At 35.6% G+C, this 18,996-nt stretch overlaps 1 protein-coding gene across 1 annotated transcript in view; it reads right to left on the bottom strand.

The window, feature by feature from the left end:
- LOC131665443 (ubiquitin carboxyl-terminal hydrolase 7) overlaps nt 1-18,996 on the bottom strand; it is a 957,589-nt gene that overhangs the window by 812,340 nt on the left and 126,253 nt on the right. The gene's annotated exons all lie outside the window — the stretch shown is intronic.

The following is an 18,996-nucleotide window of genomic DNA, read 5'->3' as shown; positions in this document are numbered from 1 at the left end:
TAGTATATGCTAAATTCGCTATTAATTACAATCAGCTGGAAAAGACTATAATTGTTTATTTTAAAAGAGTTCATTTGATCACCATTCAGTAGAAATAGGTATATAAAAAATGACGGTAGGTTTAGTGTTAACAACTTATATCAATAATTAAATAAAAATAGGGTTATATGTATAAGAAGCCATATCCGTTTATCTATAAAATGAATTTTTCTAATTCTATTGAGTCAAAAGAGGCCTTGAATTATCTTCGTTTAGTTTCTTTGCCTCTGCAACTGCGATTTCGCAACTTTGCCGAAAATATATTCTCGACGTATCGTAAATATGCTCGAGTATTCAATCATATCCACCTTTACTCAGTCTTCCAAAGTCAATCTAGCCAGCAAATAAATTAATCGCCTTCAAACCCAAGCCTAAGAGTCTCATTGTAAATACTATTCTTCGATTTACTTCAAAACCATTATTGATATAAGGACTGGTGTTGAGTGCAGTATCGCCGCACTTACATGAAACCAGAAGTTTCAAACCAAAACCACTAGGCCTAAGAGATTCTTGAAAATTCACACCTTGCTTGCATTTTTTACAAGACAGTAACTCAGACAACATACTAAAAAGTATGACAAACTCAATAATTTTGAATCGGTGCTAATGATTGACTGCAATATCCTCTATTGCTGTTGCAGCTGCTGCCAATTTTCTTGCACTTTCTCCTACAGTTTCACCTTCAGCTGATGTATGCTGATTTCCACGAAAACTTCTTTTACGTTTACTTGCACGGTAGTTATTATTCTGTTCTCCTTTAGGATAACTTGTACTCGACATTTTGAAATTATTCCCCTGCGACGCTGTAGTTCTCTAGTCGACAACCAGTTTCAAACTCAGCAAACTGTAGTATCGGTCTCCAAATTGAATCCTACTTCTACTCCACAATGCGTTTCCAACCTACACTAATACTTCGAAATTCGTATACGAATACATAACACACACAACCAAAGGTCAAGAAACATCTGCGACATTGTGTATATAAGTATAGCAAGCGACCCGACTCAGCGGGGTGCCGCCCCGCCCGAGAGCGCACCTACCTACCTGCTCCGCGCGCCGAAGAACGTAAGCGAAAATAGCCACAGCGGCTAAACCACTTCGAATTTCAATTTGAAATTTTAACAGAATATTCCTTAAATGTTATACTTTCGATTTCTGAAATAAAAAAAAAATTTTTCATCGATCTATTGAGGGATACCCCCTTAAAGAACAAACTCCCATGATGTAGAGCTAACCGCCGCTTCGTTAAACACGTATGAGTATACGTGTATTCGCCTTTACGTTTGATACTTTCGTTCCGATGTCTTCTTTCCAACCAAGTGGAACTCACCTTAAGTCACCTGACTTGTGACACTCGATTTATCTTAGGTGTGAGTGACCTAATATTTATTCCAACTAATCCTCTAGATGAAATCGGTTTAAAATTTAACCGATGACGGATCCGTTAAACTAAAAGGGAATGAAATAACGTAATGCTGCGAATAAAGTCAAGATCGTTTATGTCTAATACACTACAGTCTTCGATGGGCCGAAAGACTAACGCAAGCGAATAGGATTTACAATGTTTAACAATAATACGGGCAGAGAGAAAGAGAGAATTCAAAATTCTACCACGAAATCTAACGCTCGGCGCGAATACAAAATAGTCGCGATAGACAAAATACTACTGTAAGTATTTTGTCGCGCAGAAAAAGAGAGGTGCACCTACCCTGCGGAGCAATAACGGTGATCAGCCGTAATTGATGAAGAAATTAACTGAAGATGCTCCTCTGGAACCAGCTGCACTGCCTCGCTCACGAAGAACAGTTGTTGCTCCGTCAAAAGCTACTGCTCGCTTGCTGCTGTGTTTTGCTGCTATTTTTATTGCCTACGTTCACTAGCGCACAAATCCAAAAAATCCCAGGAAAACTTCTGATTAGCAAAACGGCAAAACATAGTGAAAACTAATTGGCGGTACTTTCACAAGTAACAGTTGAGGCTTAACTGAAACTTTCAACTCTCGCGCGCCCCCCTCTCTCTCTTAGACGTTTGCTCTAGCATCGCGACTGCTACCGAATCGCGAACAGATCAATTGATCGAATCGACTACCGTTACAGTATTAAATATCTGCGATTATGTTACTTGAAAAAATACGCTTAATATCAAAGATACACAATAATCATTACCGTAATAGATAAATTTTAGTTGTACAATATTAAAATTTAATTAATAATCCCTCGTATAAGATTAACTCATTGATCGCTGATCCCTTTTTCGTTGTATCAATTCAATTTCGTTTGTAACAATCGGATCAGAGCCTGTTATTAGCTCATACGAAGATTTAATAGAGACTTATACAAGTTTACAACCATTAGAACGGAAAAACTAATAAAATACTTAAATAGTAGAATTTTATCTACACGATAAATGAGGTTATGTTACGATGACAAAAGCACGTGTCACTGCACCATTATGCACGTTCATCATGCATAGCAACGCATTCAACATTTGTACTAGATATATATCGACTCTTCTTTGTAACGGGGTGACACCGTTTAATTGTTTTTATTCGCGCAACTTTATTGAAAGGGCGAATGTAATCATCTATGCTCAAAACGCAATCCGGAGAGCATGGGGAGGCACGCGTCAGTCAACCAGTAAATCTATTAACCTATGAGAAAGTGAGTGGAAGCAATATGAAATGAGCGAGTCGAAAGCACTTGTTAATGTCACGAATGGAATCTTTTATTACCTATCAAATGCTACATAAGGTCGGCCCGCGTGTTTGTTTACATCGACGCTCGCACGACGACAACATGCAGTGTCGGAACGCTCGCTGCTCTTTATCAGAAGAGCTATTACATGCACGCTTGAGATGTCGGAAAAATTAATTGTTATTCGGGCTATTGCATCGCGACCGCGAATATAAGCTGGCCAGCTTACCTTAATGTCACAGGCGTACGAAGATGACACTGACGAGTCGCACAGCGGAAAGATTGTCTTATTGTTTGTGTCGCGGATCGCGAGTTCGCGCACACGTGGTTTCGCCCTCGATGGCGAAACCTCACACACACTCTCTCGGTCTCTTCACGGGCGACGCTTCTCCGTCGGCTCGGGTCTCTCCCCTTGGCGGTTGAATGGCACCTTGGCAACGGTGGTCACAGCTAGCTGGCACTAATCTGGGCGTTCTCCTCTCAATATCTGGTCTTAACGGCACACGAATCGACAATAGTGAAAAGAAAAGCGGGTGAACGTGATGATGATCAGTGCTTCACTGGTTCGATTTCAATCGCGCGCGTTCCGTCTGCTCGCGCGCCGAATTCCTTCGTTACGTTTTTCGTCTCCCCGATAAGTGCTGCCCTCGCAGGCAGCAATTAGGTTATATTATTGGCGCTAATTTGATGTTTATCGTCACAACTTATATTATTAAATAATGCTATTAGATGTTTATTCGACATGTAAGTATATGAACCGACGCCTTTTGAGGATGAATGTCGCAACCACTACTGGCGGCTACTGACTCTTTGTTGCTCTCGCTCTATATTTAGCAATAAATTATAATAGTATGGTACGTTTTCAATCGTACCATACTTTTGTTTGAAATATGAAAAAGGACTTAGTTTTTATAGTGAACAGGCTATAGAGTATATCCACTCAGATTTTAAGAAAATATAGAAAAGATATAAACTAGATGAGTCACATCCTGAATATTCTGAGCGTCTCTTAAAGGCAATTTGTGAATACAATAGTGGTCATATATAAAGTAAATTAGTTATTTATTTATTTAATAGATAAATTGTAAGAAAAATCTTCTAATATTTTTTATTGTTAATAAAATAACTAATTATTGAAGTTGTAACGGTCCTATCTATGAGCTCTTCTCTTATTTTCACTGGATTACTGCAACCCGCTAAACTCATCAATCTACTTACATCAATTAGTATATTAAACGGCGCCACCTCACATATTACATGATTGTATTAGTGCTAGAGTCGAATTTCATGACTATATAAGAAGCGTGACGTCACTCTACTTATAGATATAGATATAATATTTTTTATTTTTCAATTAAAATGTTAATTAAGAGTAATTTCAATGTAACAAAGCATTTTTTATATAGATTTTAGGGCATAGATTAAGATTATAATAATTTCAATTACTTTTATCTACTAAATCATATTAAATTTTAATGTAAAAATTTAATTTATTTATTACATTGTAAATGTTAATTATTATAATAAAGCGGATATTCTAATTTTAAGATGACTAAGAAATATGAGTAAGAATTCGTTTCATTGATAACAGCTTAGTTATTACTGTTATCAATAAATCAACAATTAATAATTTATTTAAACAAATAATTATATATGAATCAAAAGCGTTAATTTTGTACATTGTTACGTCTCGTGCATAAACTACGAATAGCGAATGTGCGAAACGTACCAATATAGTACTAGTGGCTGGTTGAGGCTCACAAGTAATGAGGAATATACGATATATGAATAAGAATGAATATGTTTTATTATTTTGTTGTACTTACAGTCTCTAGAGTACTTTCAGTATCGTAGATCTCGGTATTTGGATAGGTTAAATAATAAAGTTGCAAGTTCTCACTTTTAATGGATCGCGTATTTATTAAGATCAAATAATATAGTTTGACAGGTAATAATTGAATAGTTAGCCAAATTGTCGAACAGGCTTGCACGCGACTGTAGCGTCGATACGTAAAGTTTATTCGTCAATTGTCGAACTGACGTGTACGGAGTAACAATAAAAGATGACTAACTCTTTACAGGTGGTTCGTCTTAAATACATAGATTTGTGCTCAATTAATCGCTGATGTTTCTGTGTAGTTGGGTAATTTTTCCTTTTGAGTTCAATGTGTGTTGTGAAATGCTGAGTATGGTCTTTGTATTTTGCTGCCGTGTAGTTTTCTGGTGGATGTGTACATAGTTTTGATTTTACGAAATTGGGGATTGCACTTTTTAAAGAATGTGAATGAGTAAAGATACGTCTTGAGACGTAACACCTCGGGGCATAAGATATTGCAATTAATATGTATTGATTGCAATGGATGGTTTTCGGTGGAAAAGATTATTTCGTTATGTGCATTTCCGAGTTTCGGAAGTTTTGGAATTTGATTGCGTCGGTGGGATCATTTTTCTGCAAGGTGTACAAATTATTTGGTATATAAAGGCTGCGTCGCTTCAATAGTTTACAAAGTGTTCTCTGCGCTTGTGACGAGAATATAGAATTTAACATGTATGGTTTCCCGAGAAAACGTCATTCGATGGTTTGCGTAAGTATTTTGCTTATTTACGGTATGTATGTAAATGCTGTATGTAGGTGTCTATAGTGTATATATATAATTTTGGTTTTTCTTTCCTTTAGTTTGAAGACTGGAAGTATACTCGTGCTGTCAGGCGTGCCAGGAGGGAGGGTTTGTCCATGCCCGTTGCGCCGAAGCCTGGAACGAGGAACTATCGTAGGATAGAGGGAGGTGTTTCTATTTTCCAATTCTTGCTTGATTGTTGGTTTTATTCTGTTTTCTTGTTATTAGTTTCAGGATTGGACTGTTATCCGGGCCCTACTTCATACTACCTTGGGGAGTATGGACCGGACGAGGACACTTGGGGTCTTCGTGATATGTTTTTTTATGAATTGCGTGTATATTGTAACGGATTTCGTAGAGTTTATATGGAAGTGTTTGACGATGATTATAAGGTTTTTATCGGGCCAAGTATATCGCATCGGTATGATTGTAACTGTATCTAGTATGTATGGCGAGTCATTATTCCCGTTTTCCTGGCTTTTTACGATTTGTATAAAAAGGATTGTTTGTGTTTTATAAATACAGAAATTGAATTTGAAGAATTGTTTTTTTTTCATTGTCGTAGATCTATAGCGAATATTTCGCTTCCCTACCCGCTTAAAATTAAGCTACATTTGAGGAGTGTCATGTTTGTATTAGTTTAATTCTAGTGAAAACAAATGTTTATTTGTAGTTGAAAGAGTGGTTTGATTGTTGAAGGTAAAAGGTGGTCTGTTTGGTAGAGGAGGTGGCGTTATGCATCTAGGTGTTGAGATAGGCACTGTAGGGATAATCTTGATTTCTTGTAGTTCTATGTGTTTTTCTTTGTCGTTGTCTGTTCCGTTTTTGCTTGGTTTTTCAAGTTTGATGAGGTGGTGTGTAATAGAGCTGAAGATGGCTCCGAGTAGGTGGAGCGACCAGCCGTAGATTGCGTGTAGTGTGTATCCTCTAATTATTGTATCTATTATTAATTTTATTGTGTTTATTAAGATCAATATTATAATTATAACTGAAGAGATTGATCCGCAAGTGATCATTTTGTTTATGATCATATTCCAGGTGCTGACTGCAATGTTTTTTATGGTATTTTCTGAGAAGATGCTTCCACTCGTTGTCACGTCTCCCGTTATTTCTCTTGCTATGTCATTGAGTATTGATATTCTCTCCATAGGGAACATTATTTGTTGTTGTAGTTCGTCTAGTTCGTCTTGAGAATATACTCCACTTGTTGCTAATGAATTTATTGATTTGAAGTTCCATCCTATTTTTGTGTTAGGTCTAAGTGTGTTTGGTGCTGCGCATGGTTGAGGTTTGGGTGTGAGTCTTACCCATTCTTCTTCGAGTTTGTAGTACGTTGGGACGAGAGCGTTACAGTTTATCTGTTCCCCTTTCTTTTTGAGGATGTGTGTTTTTGGTGTCAGGAACCATGTTTCGTTACCAGAGATTACTAGGAGTTCGTTGTAACATTCTTCTAATTTAATTATTTTTACTGTTTTTGGTACACATTTTATTAAGTGTACTGCTTCTCCTGCAACTCTTGCGATGTATCCCGGTTTTTTCATGATGTCGTATGCAAATTCGTCAGGGGAGAGGGTGGCAATGGATAGGGCATTTTGTATTACCTTTCTTTCAACTTCGCATCTTTCTGTTATTAAATTCAAGTATAGTTTGTTCAATTGACTCCTTAAATGTTTTTCTACGTATACGAATTTTGAATTGACATATGTAAATAGGTCTAGGTTTACGTTGCTTCTTGTGCCTACTAAGTCATTTTCTAGTTGGTATGCGTTTATGTAATTGTCTTTTTCTACGATAAATAGTTTCGGGTGTTCCGTTCTTACAAGTTCTCTGTTGCAGCGTTGTATTTTGTTTCTGGCGCTTAGAGCAAATGTTATTTCACTAGAATTTAATGCGTAAATTCTTTCGTGATCGTAGTCACTAGAATATTTCGTTGCTATGCCTTTAATTAGTACATCGAATTCATTTTTGAAGCATTCTTCTCCTGGTAAAATATGCCAGAAGGTATAGCCTGCTTCCATGTCTATACATGTTTTGTCAGAGAACTTGCATACGGTCCCTGTGTTTAGTCTTAATTTATCGTTATCTAAGTTTACTTAAGCTCTACTTTGTATTAGTGTTATTTTGATAAAGCCATGAACAAATACCTTATTCCATGATCCGAAGCTATCAGCGTAGGCTGCTCCATAGCAGGAGTTTCCTTCTGCGCTACCCGCGAAATCGATACTTTTTGAAGTAGTTGCGTTTATTTTTAGATTAACAATTTTATGAATATTGTCATATACGAAAGTTCCCGTTTCATGGATAAATTTACATTGTTCATGACTTATTTCGTAAATGTATTCCTGTTCTCCAGTTGGTGTGGGTATTAGGTGCCCGAATATTCCACATGTGGAGACAGTTCTATGTATTTCTATTTTACATTGTAGTACGGAAATTTCACGGAATTCCGCGGTTTGTATTAATTCTATATATATATATATTCGATTTATTTACAGGAGTGTTGTGAAAGTCGCATTCTCCCGTGTCTACTAGGGAGTACGTCGTGATGTTTGGCGTTGTTGTCCCGCAGTCGTATCCAATGATAGCTGATGTTGTTTTGATAATTGTAATTAGTATTAAAAATTGTTGATACATTTTGGAATGGTCCTAAAACATAAATTTTTGTTAGATTTTCTTTTTATGCATAATTAATTTATTTGCATGGACTGTATTTGCTTTTCCACCTTTATTTATGATGACATTATTTTTGTCTGTAACCTTTAAGATTTCAAATGGTCCCAAGTTTTGGTTCTTTTCGAGTTTGCCTGGTTTAGGTTCTTTTATGAGCCAGACCTGGTCTCCAATTTTGAAATCTGTTGGGTTTATGAAGCGATCATAATACTTTTTTGATCTTTCCTTAGTAGTTATTAGGTTTTCTCTTGCAAAATTTGCAATATCTTTCATATTTGTGATTAAATGTGACAGGTAATTATTGAAAGTGGGTAATTGTTCTGAAGCTTTTAAAGTTTCACTTGAAGGTAATCGTGGTGGATAAGCAAAAACTGGTTCATGTGGAATGAATCTGTGGGCGCTGTGTACGCTTGTGTTATAATGGAATTGTGCTAGTTCTAGTAATTCGTCCCATTCAATTTTTTTAGTTGAAAAATTTTTTAAGTATTCGCACAAAGGGTGATGGGCTCTTTCTAATGAACCGTTTGATTGTGGCGAAAAGGCTGTTGTTTCTATTTTCGTGAATTTAAATCTGCGCGCTATGCATTTCAAGAGTTTGCTTGTAAAGTTTGCTCCTCTGTCTGTGAGCACGATTTTTGGTGAACTGAAAACGCATATAAATTTTTTTATGAACGCGTCTGCGATTGATTCGGCAGTTTGATCGGGTAGAGGTATTACTATTAGAAATTTTGATAATAAATCTTGAATGGAGAGGATGTATTTATTTTGATTTTTGGTAATATTTAGTGGACCTACTATATCCATAGCAATTTTGTCGAAAGTTTTAAACGGTGTTTCCGTTATAACCATTGGTTGTCTTGTCTTTACTCTTTTTAATTTATTTCTCTGGCAGTCTTCGCAATTTTTTATTCTTTGTTCTATGTCTGTTTTTAAATTTTCCCAATAATACTTAAGTTTGATGCGATTTAATGTTCTATTTACTCCTGAGTGTCCTCCTAAGGCGGATGAGTGGTTCAGATTGAATATTCTATCTCGGTCTTTGATTTCGATATATTCGATATAGTTTAAGCAAATAACTATGTTAATACCTGAGTTCTGAAAGGTTTTTGTGATTATTTCTTCTATTTCTTGCCAATGGATATTGTTTATCTGTAGGTCTTTTGAAATGCTGAATCTATTTTCTTTTTGTTGTGTCATAATTTCTTTCAGGGTTCCTAGAATGTGGGTGATATTTTGTTTTATTGTTATTGCTGATTGGCCTGAGTCTATGCATAGAATAAATAATTTTTTTGAATTTATTTTTATAATTTCGATTTCATTTGTGCGAAGGTCTTTATTGATATTGATTTTCTTTGACTTTATAAATTGTGCCATTTTTTTGTCTAATATTTGTCGTGATTGGTTTACAAATATTACAACGTTGTCGTTCCGTGATTCTATGGATTTTTTTGTGAAGACTACATGTGTTTTTCTAGATCTGCTTTGCTTGTCGTGATTTCTGGTGGGTAATCTTGAATGTTTACTACTGTTTTCTTATCCTTTGGGCTTGTTTTTTGTTTTCTTTTTTTCTTAATTGTTCTTTCTATTGTTGTGTTGTTATTTTGTATGTCTGTTGTTTGTGTTTTTCCTGTTTCTTTAGCTTTTTGTGCTCTGGTTACGACTGTTACCATTGGTATTTTCTACGGGGTTTCTTGATAGTGCGTCTGCGTTTGTATTTATCTTCCCGGGTTTGTAGATGATATCATAATCGTAATCCAGTAAGTTGAGTCTCCATTTTTGTACTCTGGAGTTATTGTCGGCAGATTTGAAAGATAATAGTGGTTTGTGGTCACTTACTATTGTGAATTTATTTCCATATATGTAATTTCTGAATGTTTTCACGGCGAATACAATTCCTAATGCTTCGCGTTCATATGTGTGGTACTTTTTTTCTGCTGGTTTTAGCACTCGTGATGCAAATGCAATTGGTTTGTCCTCGCCTATTTTGCCTTGTAAGAGTACACACCCTAATGCGAAATTTGATGCGTCTGTTGTTATTATGAAGGGTTTTGTCATGTCTGGATATTGCAGTATTGGTGCAGAGCATAGAGCTTTTTTTAAGTTTTCGAATGATTTGTGTTTCTCTGTATTCCAGACAAATTCTATGTCTTTTTGTAATAGTTGTATTAATGGTTTGGCTATATCTGAAAAGTTGTCTATAAAGCGTCTGTAATAGCTAGTAAGTCCCAAGAATTCTCAAAATGTATCTTTTGAAGTTCCTAAGATCAGGCTTTGTTCGTTGTAAATTCCTCCAAAGTCTGAGTATCATTGATTTCTATCAAGGTCTATTGTGGTATTTACTGTTGAAAAGTTGTTTTCTTGTAAAACGGAATCTTGTTCTTCTGTTTGAGTTGCTGGTGAATCTTCGGTTCTTGAAATTTCTGCTTGTGTTTCCTTGGTTTTCTTTGTAGGTGAGTATTGTATCTTGCTGCTTCTTCTGAATGCGTTTTTTTCTAACTCTTTATGTAGGAGGCTTTTCAGTTGGGGATTGCTGCGCGTTTGGGATCGCGTAAGCTTCGAGTCGTTTGAAATTATTCTGCTAGTTGGGATAATTTTTTTACTCATTTGGGCATTTTATTCGAGAAAAGAAAAGGAAAAGTAAATGTATTGAATTTAGATTGTATTGAATAATTATAAGAAAGTTCGAAAGGAAATAATGTGGACTTAAAAAAAAAAACTAAAAATCGATAGTTAAAATTTGTTCTGTTATTAGGAGGGAGTCACGAAAAATGATTCGTATATTGTTTGATTTATAATATTGTGGCATTCATATAATTATATAAGCATGCATATATATATACATATATATAAGTAACAAATTCGTATATGAGTAAGTAAGGAATTGTTGTTTTGACCTACTTTTTCTCTACTCTTTCCTTATTTCAATTCGAGTTCCAAAAAATTTTTTTGCTGAGTTGTAGATTCTACCAGGTCATTTACTCGCGATGATCAAGTTACTACACTGTTTTCGCTTATGAAATGACACAATTTACGAATTTGATATTATGTGTTTTCAGTTCAAGAGAAGACGATTGAAATGTAATTTGTTTGTAAGAAAAATTCTTTCAATAATTATTATAATGATTCCCGTACGCCACATTCACATCGTTCTCTTCAGCGCAAATCTTAACATTAGACAAAACAAAAAAACTAATCGCAAATGGTTAGACCTTCAACAAGCTCATTTAATGCACCAATCTGGATTATGCCAAAAAAAGGGCTAATTAAAGAAGGAAAGAAAAAATGGAAAATGGTGATAGACTATCGAAATTGAACGCTACAACTATTCCAGATCCTCATGTAATACCTAACACATTAAAACAATTTCGACAACATTGGAAAAAACAAATTTTTTACAACAATAAGTGTGGTTTCTAGATTTCATCAACTAAAAATGAAAGATTCAGACATACACAAAACCACGTTCAGCATTACTGGCCTAGGATGCTTCGAATTTAAGGTTTTAATCTTCGGACTAATAAATTCACTTAGAGTCTTCCAGAGAGCACTAACAAAAGTACTTAGAGACTTGAGCGAAAAAGGGTTTTGCTATATGTATATTGACGCCATAATTCTTGTAGCAAATACAGTAGAATAACATAACGAAAGATTTAAGCTTATAGCGGAAAAACTCAGAGAAGTAGGGCTAAAGCTCGAAACGAGTAAATGCAAATTTTTTCAGAGAAAAGTAGAATTCTTATGCCATATAATAAGCGAAGAAGGTAACAAAACTGATCCCAACAAACAAGATAACATTTTATTTACGAAAAAGCCAATAGAATCAAAAAATGACAACATTATATATTTTATCGATAATTTACACAAACCATTAGACAAAACAATAAAAAGACTAATAAAGAATAAACTAATACTACTACACAATGATCTGCAACCTAATGAAATCGAATTAGTACAAGCAGGGACAAAAAAATCTTCATCGCCTCTCTTGATATAAGACAGTTCGTTTTAACGATGAAAGAAAATCTCAAAGATATCTTTAAGTTATTAAATGAATTAATAACCTATAAGAAAATAATAAGATTCAGCATCACTAGAAACCTACAATTAAAAAACATAGATTGGACAGAAATAGAAAATATTCTATCAAAAGCATTTGAAAATTCCGAAATCAACATTATTATTTAATGTAGAACTTAAAGATCGAGACAAAATATTTGAACTACATCACTCAAATGCACTAGTAGGACACTCAGAAGTAAACAGAACATAGAATCGTATGAAAACTAAATACTATTGAGAAAACTTAAAATCAGATATTAAAAAGCGGATTAAAAATTGTAAAAATTGTCGAAGAAATAAACTGAAAAGGATAAAATCCAGACAAGCAATGATCATAACAGATACCTCCTTTAAAACATTGGATAAAATTAATATGGATATAGAACTTTTAAACATAACCAACAAACAAAACAAATACATTTTCTCTGTACAAGATCTTCTCTCAAAGGGTCTAGCCGTATAAGATGGTCAAAACTGCCCCGGCGCACAGTGGGATATTTCCGACTTTTTTTCCCAGAAACCTCCTATAAATCACAATTTTCATCCGATTTTGACGTAATTTTTTTAAAAATACGCGTGAAGAGTAGCACTATACACAGCTGATGCGGCGAAGCGACATCGGTAATCAAATAAAAGCTATTATCAATTTCATCGGACAATCAATAAAATTGAAAAAAAAAAAATTTTTCCCAAATGCTTGAAAAGTGTTTTAGTACATGTAATTTGAGCATATGAGTGATATCAATTGATAAATTAAATCTCTTATCAATTTTATTGACCCTTATAAATCAAAAAATCTGAAAAAAAATTCTACTCCCCAAGTATTTAAAAAATGTTTAAATATATGTCGTTTGAGCATATAAGCGATAATAAATGTTAATTCAAACCTCTTATCATTTTTATTGACCCTTATCAATAAATAAATATAAGTTTAATGTAATAGAAATAATCAACACAATTGCCATCTAAATAGATTCTTCGTGTTCAATCCCTTTTTTTTTTAAAAAAGGTGTATGATAGAGGTGAATGATATAGGTGACATTTTATAAGAAATAAGAAAATTTTAAAGAAGAGAGTAGGCAGTTACAGTATTTTACTTGGAGTTCAATATTTAAGCGACAATGGTCTACATCGAAATATAGACGTACCAGTATAGACAAGAATGACATTAGTGCAGATAGTATCATAAAAGTATAAACTCGGTGAAACATGAAAGAACGGTCATTTATACTACCATTTGCACAATAGATTGCTAAATAATTTGAGCCGGAATATAAATCAGCGAAGTAGATGCATAGAATTGAAATGGGCAGGTATATTGCCTACCAAGCCAGGTTGGGCAATAAATCAAAGATAATCCCCAAGATTAACTTGGGCTCTTTCAAATACGGAAACTCTCATTGACTCGAGTTCCTCCAATCATAACGTGGCGTCACTTTTCCGATTTCTTTCCTGATGTTTACTATGAAGAGGTCAGTTAGTTTTTGGCTCTTTTCGGATCTAGAACAAGCATCAGGATACAGTTTTGATTCTGCGTCGGCTTACATTTAGAAGAAAGAATCGAGCATCTCGTTGAACTGACAAAGTGATTTTGTTATAGTGAGCATTTATATGGTAAGTTAAATTTTGTATACATAGATATAGAGGAAAAGTTAGCACAACGAGTATATCTTTTTAAAGTTGATGGAGGTATTTTTTTAATGCATACTGCAATGATTTTAATTTAAAACTACGTTTTGTGTGACCGAAATGAATAGAACTAAATTCGAAGCTATATTATGTTGTGCCTTTAATTTTTATGTTACTAAAAGAATGATTCCCGGCTTTGTGTTTAAATATTTGCTATAGTAACTTATCTGTATTCTTATGACTATTTACAGACATTATGGAGTACAACAAAAAAGTCAGCGAATTGTGTGAGTTGCTGTGGAAACCTGAAAATCGGCAGAAAGATAAGATGGGAGTCATCATCAGCAATGCGAAAGAAACTTTAGAACTATCTGATTCTCAAGAGAAAGATCTAAGAACGTACATTTCACTAAATTTTTTATCACAATATAATCATGAGATGAAACTTGCTAAGAATAAAGACCTCTTCAAGGCAAGGTCAACAACGTTCATGAACAAACCTTTAAACTTCACATTTATTAGCAGTACTCTAGAGCTTTCTAAAAACATCGTGGTGAAAAATAAAGGAGGAAGGCCGCGCAAATCATTCGACGAAGCCCAATCAGAAACAACAAAACTTAAAATTGCTGCGGAAATAGCTTCACAATTCAGCGTAGAACAACTCGCTCTTGCTCTGAAAGTTGCAAAAAAAAATGCTGGTGTGGTGGAACCGCAAATATCAGAAGAATCTAGCGCCGAAGAAGAAGAAGATGAATTTGCCGACGAGAAAGCTTTGGCAACTTTAGCAAATTTGAAGCTGAGCAGAGATAAGTACATACTTTTGAGGCAGGACACTAAAAAGCGTGTTGGTGAGCATATATATCCTTCTTACATTAATATTATGCGAGCCAAAGAAAAATGCTACCCAGAGCACATAAAAGCGACGTCCTTCGGTGCCAAGGTTAACATTATTTCATTAATAGACCACACTATTAAGAGAATTTTGCTGCTAGTTAATAATGAAAAATTAAAGTTGATTGAAGGTAAAAAACTAGAGTTTATTGGTAAATGGGGTATGGACGGTGCGTCTGGACAGCAAACGACCATGCAGAAAAATCCTTCGGTGCCTGATAGTGATGAAAAGTTTTCTGATAAATCAGTATTTTTTGTAACATTTTGCCCTCTACTGTTAAAAGCTGATGAAATTGAGCTATGGAAAAATCTAAAACCCAATTCAACTGATTGTTGCCGACCAATTACTTTCATTTGGAAAAGTGAAACTAAAGATTTAGTCTTCGGCCTATATCATCATTATTTGAATCAGATTAGTAAAGTTAAGTTATTTTGTGTAGAATTTAGAGATCAAACTTTTGAAGTGAAGTTCAATATCCGAGGCACAATGTTCGATGGTAAAGTATTGAATATTCTATCGAAGCAGAACTCTTCCAACTCTTGCTATATGTGTCGTGTAACTCCAAACGGTATGAATAATATTGAGGATGCTTTCAAACGGAAATGCTATGAACATTGTTACACTTTGGGTTTGACAGTCTTGCATTGCTGGATTAGATTTATGGAGTTTCTGTTGCGCCTTGCTTACAAATTGGGTTGTAACGCTATAATTTATGGGAAAAGAGTAGGAAGTAAAATTGAGAAAATCAAATTAGATCCAGTCGAAAAAAAAAAATAAAAAAACTAAATGACGAAAAAGCAGTCTTACGTAAAGCGGAAATTCAAAGAGAACTCAAATCGCAATTAAATCTGACAGTAGATGTTGTGAAACAGGGCGGAGGAACGACGAACACAGGAAATGTAGCAAGGATTTTTTTTAGAAATTATAAAACTGTGTCAAAAATTACCGGAATGAACGAAGAACTGATACACAGAATGTACACTATCTTACAAGTCATTTCATCTACGCAGCCTGCTGATTTTAACGAAGTAGAAGATTATTGCCTTGAAACTGCTAAAATGTACGTTGACTTGTACTGGTGGTATAAGATGCCACCTTCTGTTCACAAAGTGCTTATTCACGCAAGTAATATTATGAGAACGTTAAAATATCCTTCGGGGTGGTTTTCTGAGGAGCCGCAGGAAGCTTCTCACAAACTTTTTCGGGAGCTTCGGCGTAAATTTAGTAGAATGTATAAAAGAAAGCAAACGAATTCAGATATCTTTCACTACTTGCTTATTTTGTCGGATCCCTTTATATCAACAATTTGCAAGAGGAAGGACAAAAAGATTCATATAGAACTAACTGCAGAAGCCCGGTCTCTCATGCGTTAAACTGTACTTATGTAATGAAAGAATGTGCTTGTGTATATATAAGTATTATTATGTCTAATTCTGTCGATAATACCTTGTAAAAATTATTTTTTGTCACTTTTAATAAAGTTCTTAAATTTTAAAAACGGTTGTGTATTTTAATCCACATTACACAGACATATAATCCTCATATGTCTGTGTAATGTGGCAATCCTTACACAGACACATAATCCTTATGTTTTTCATTATTTTTATTTTGTAAATGAGGAATCAACATTATAAGGAACAATTGTTTTATAAGAAAGGTACTTTAGCTTTAATCTAAAAAACTAATAAAGATACCGAATCGGATTTTTTCCAAATTACTTATAATACCTTGAACTTTCGAAATAATTACAACAATAAACAATAAAAATTTTTTTTCGAAAGTTATTAACTTTTTGTTTAAACAATTGCTAATATCTCAAAAAGTATATTTTTTTTTTGAAAAATTCTTGCTCCTACGTAATCCTGAGGATTTTTGCTATCGAAATCAATCATAAAATTCAAGGGCCCGACATATCGGAAAGCGTAGCCCTAATTAAAAGAAGACGCCTCAGCGACCGGACACCGAGAAACAATATGTTCTGAAACAATATATTCAAAAGTTGTCTAAACGTAGAAGGAGACTATACATTTTAGGACATTTTCCCAGAAGGAGAATGCTTTAAAAATTCATATGATATTTTACACAAGGGCTTAGCTACAAAATATTCTAATGATAAGAATAATGAAATAATCTATATGGTAAACTCTAGCGAAATAACATTTGCCTTATCAGCGAGAGACAGAATTGTAAAATGTTATAGAGAATTTATACGAACTGAACATCCAAAATTATTTATTTCAGAATAGAAGTATAACCATAATCCTATTTATTCGAAAATGATATAGTCAGTAGTAGAAGTAGCGTAAATATATATTTATTCACATATGTAAATTCTAAATTCGTATATGTCGAGAAGCATTTCAGGAGACAACTCAACAATTGATATTTGAATTTAATTACAGAAACATGCGATTTAGAAAGCAGCGATTTGGTGCAGCTTTAAATCTCTGAATGCACCTGGTTCATCGTCCGAGACCCCTTTCACCAGTATCGTTGGAGTTTTCAGTCGCACACTGAATCTATTTGCTAATCTCGGATCTACGATAGTTACTTGTGCGCCCGAATCTAGCAGAAAAATCTGTTTTTAACAATCGTTAAGTGCGCTACATCCCTGTCCCTCTTTTCTTCTGTAGTGGAAGCTTCTGTACTTGCCTCAGCCTTCCTCTCACTAAAATAGAAGGTGTCTCAGCCATCTTCTTCGGCGTGCACCCTTCCTCAGCGACGACTTGATTTCTACTCGGTGACCTATTCTCTGCTAACTTAATTTGCGGCGGCGATCTCAAGAAGCGTTGCAGCGACTCCACCGCCGCGTGCTCGATTGTCCTTCGCCCTGCTACACAAATTCGAAATTTACCGGAGGACTAGGAGTGCGAGGACGGCGCCTCTACGGTCTGCTCAACCAGGCTCCTGCACAGCACATCGTCCTTCCTATTTGAAGCAATGACCCGAACCCGGCGCACGCCACAGGCAAATCCGAGACCTACATCAAACCAACGCGACACAACCTTCGAATACGCAACAGACAAATACAATATAAGAGACACTTCCCACATTTACCCCGGTGCGAATATTACGCACCTCTTGTCAGTCCTTATAAATGTTCTCTTTGAAAAGATTGCGGATTAACGCACTTATGGTAGCAGATAACCACGGCTGATTTACATCAAGTGTTTACCTGCGTATCACACGATTTCCTCTTTCAAAACAAACGATACATAATAAAGTCAAATATTAACATGCACATTAGCCGTACTCTCGAGCGAGGATACGTCTATCTTCTTAGCGTTAATCCACCTTATTGTGATTTACTCGATTCAACTTCGTGCCATACCACAATCAACGATGATTAGTGACCTTCGGAGCACTAGTCCGAACGTACACCTATCCAAGTCCAAGCGCAGCGATGACAGTAAGCCGTGACACTATCGCAAATAAAACTAATGTTCGCTCGCACTCAGACTCGGATCTCGGTCTGTCCTGCGCGGATCTCTGTTTATCTCATTTCAAGAGTACAGTTAACCAGCGCAATGGTAAACAAACCGCTCGGGTTACCGAACCGTGCAACCTGACCGCTTGCGACGCTCAACAAAGAGCGCGAGTTCACCTTCGCGATACTTCGAAGACGCACTTCTCCATCTAGTCTTTGTCTTTTCGGACATTCAATAATCTCAAATTCAACCCGAACAAGGGCGATTCAAACCATACTCCCACAACCTTACCAATTCTACAGATTCCCCACAAAACATGCCATGTAACACGTGGATTAGCTATACTTGCACGTCCGAGAATGATTAATTGTTCCTCGAATCGCGAGAAACGGGCCTATGCTTCGCGTCGTGTTACTAATTATTTAATTTTGGGGAAGTTTAGGAAGTGAATTTGCTCCACTGCAACGGGCTGTTAGGCCTTATCGCCAAATTGACTAGCTAGAAAATCGCTCGAGTGGAACAAAACAGCGGATGCACACAATAATGACTCTCGGGTTATCTTTTACTTTATCTTTATTTAAACAACAAGGAGTGAAGCGAATTCACGCTTCACAATTTCTGGCCGCATACCTTCTCTTATACTACGGATAAGCGCACGGGGGCACGTTACAAAATGTGTCCGAAAATAGTGTTCACAAAGTTCGCCGGGTTCGCTGATCATCGCCAGCACTTTACCGCACGTCACACACTCGCGAATAAAATAAGAGAAACAGATAGAGAAAGACAACCTGACCTTAGGGATGCCGCCGGCCTCAATCGATGATCGTTCTGCAAGTCGGACGCTGCTAGACGACTGTAGTTGGCGAACAGGTTGAGGTCGATCCTTGGATGGCACTGGTCTGTCTTCCTATTTCTCTGCTCTGCTCAACGTGGATGGATACTACTGTTGCTGGAGACTTAGTTAAGGA

Source organism: Phymastichus coffea, unplaced genomic scaffold, assembly GCF_024137745.1.
Source record: "Phymastichus coffea isolate CEN01 unplaced genomic scaffold, Cenicafe_Pcof_1.1 PCOF00003, whole genome shotgun sequence".
Lineage (NCBI taxonomy): Eukaryota > Metazoa > Arthropoda > Insecta > Hymenoptera > Eulophidae > Phymastichus > Phymastichus coffea.
This window is presented reverse-complemented; position numbering and strand designations above follow the sequence as displayed.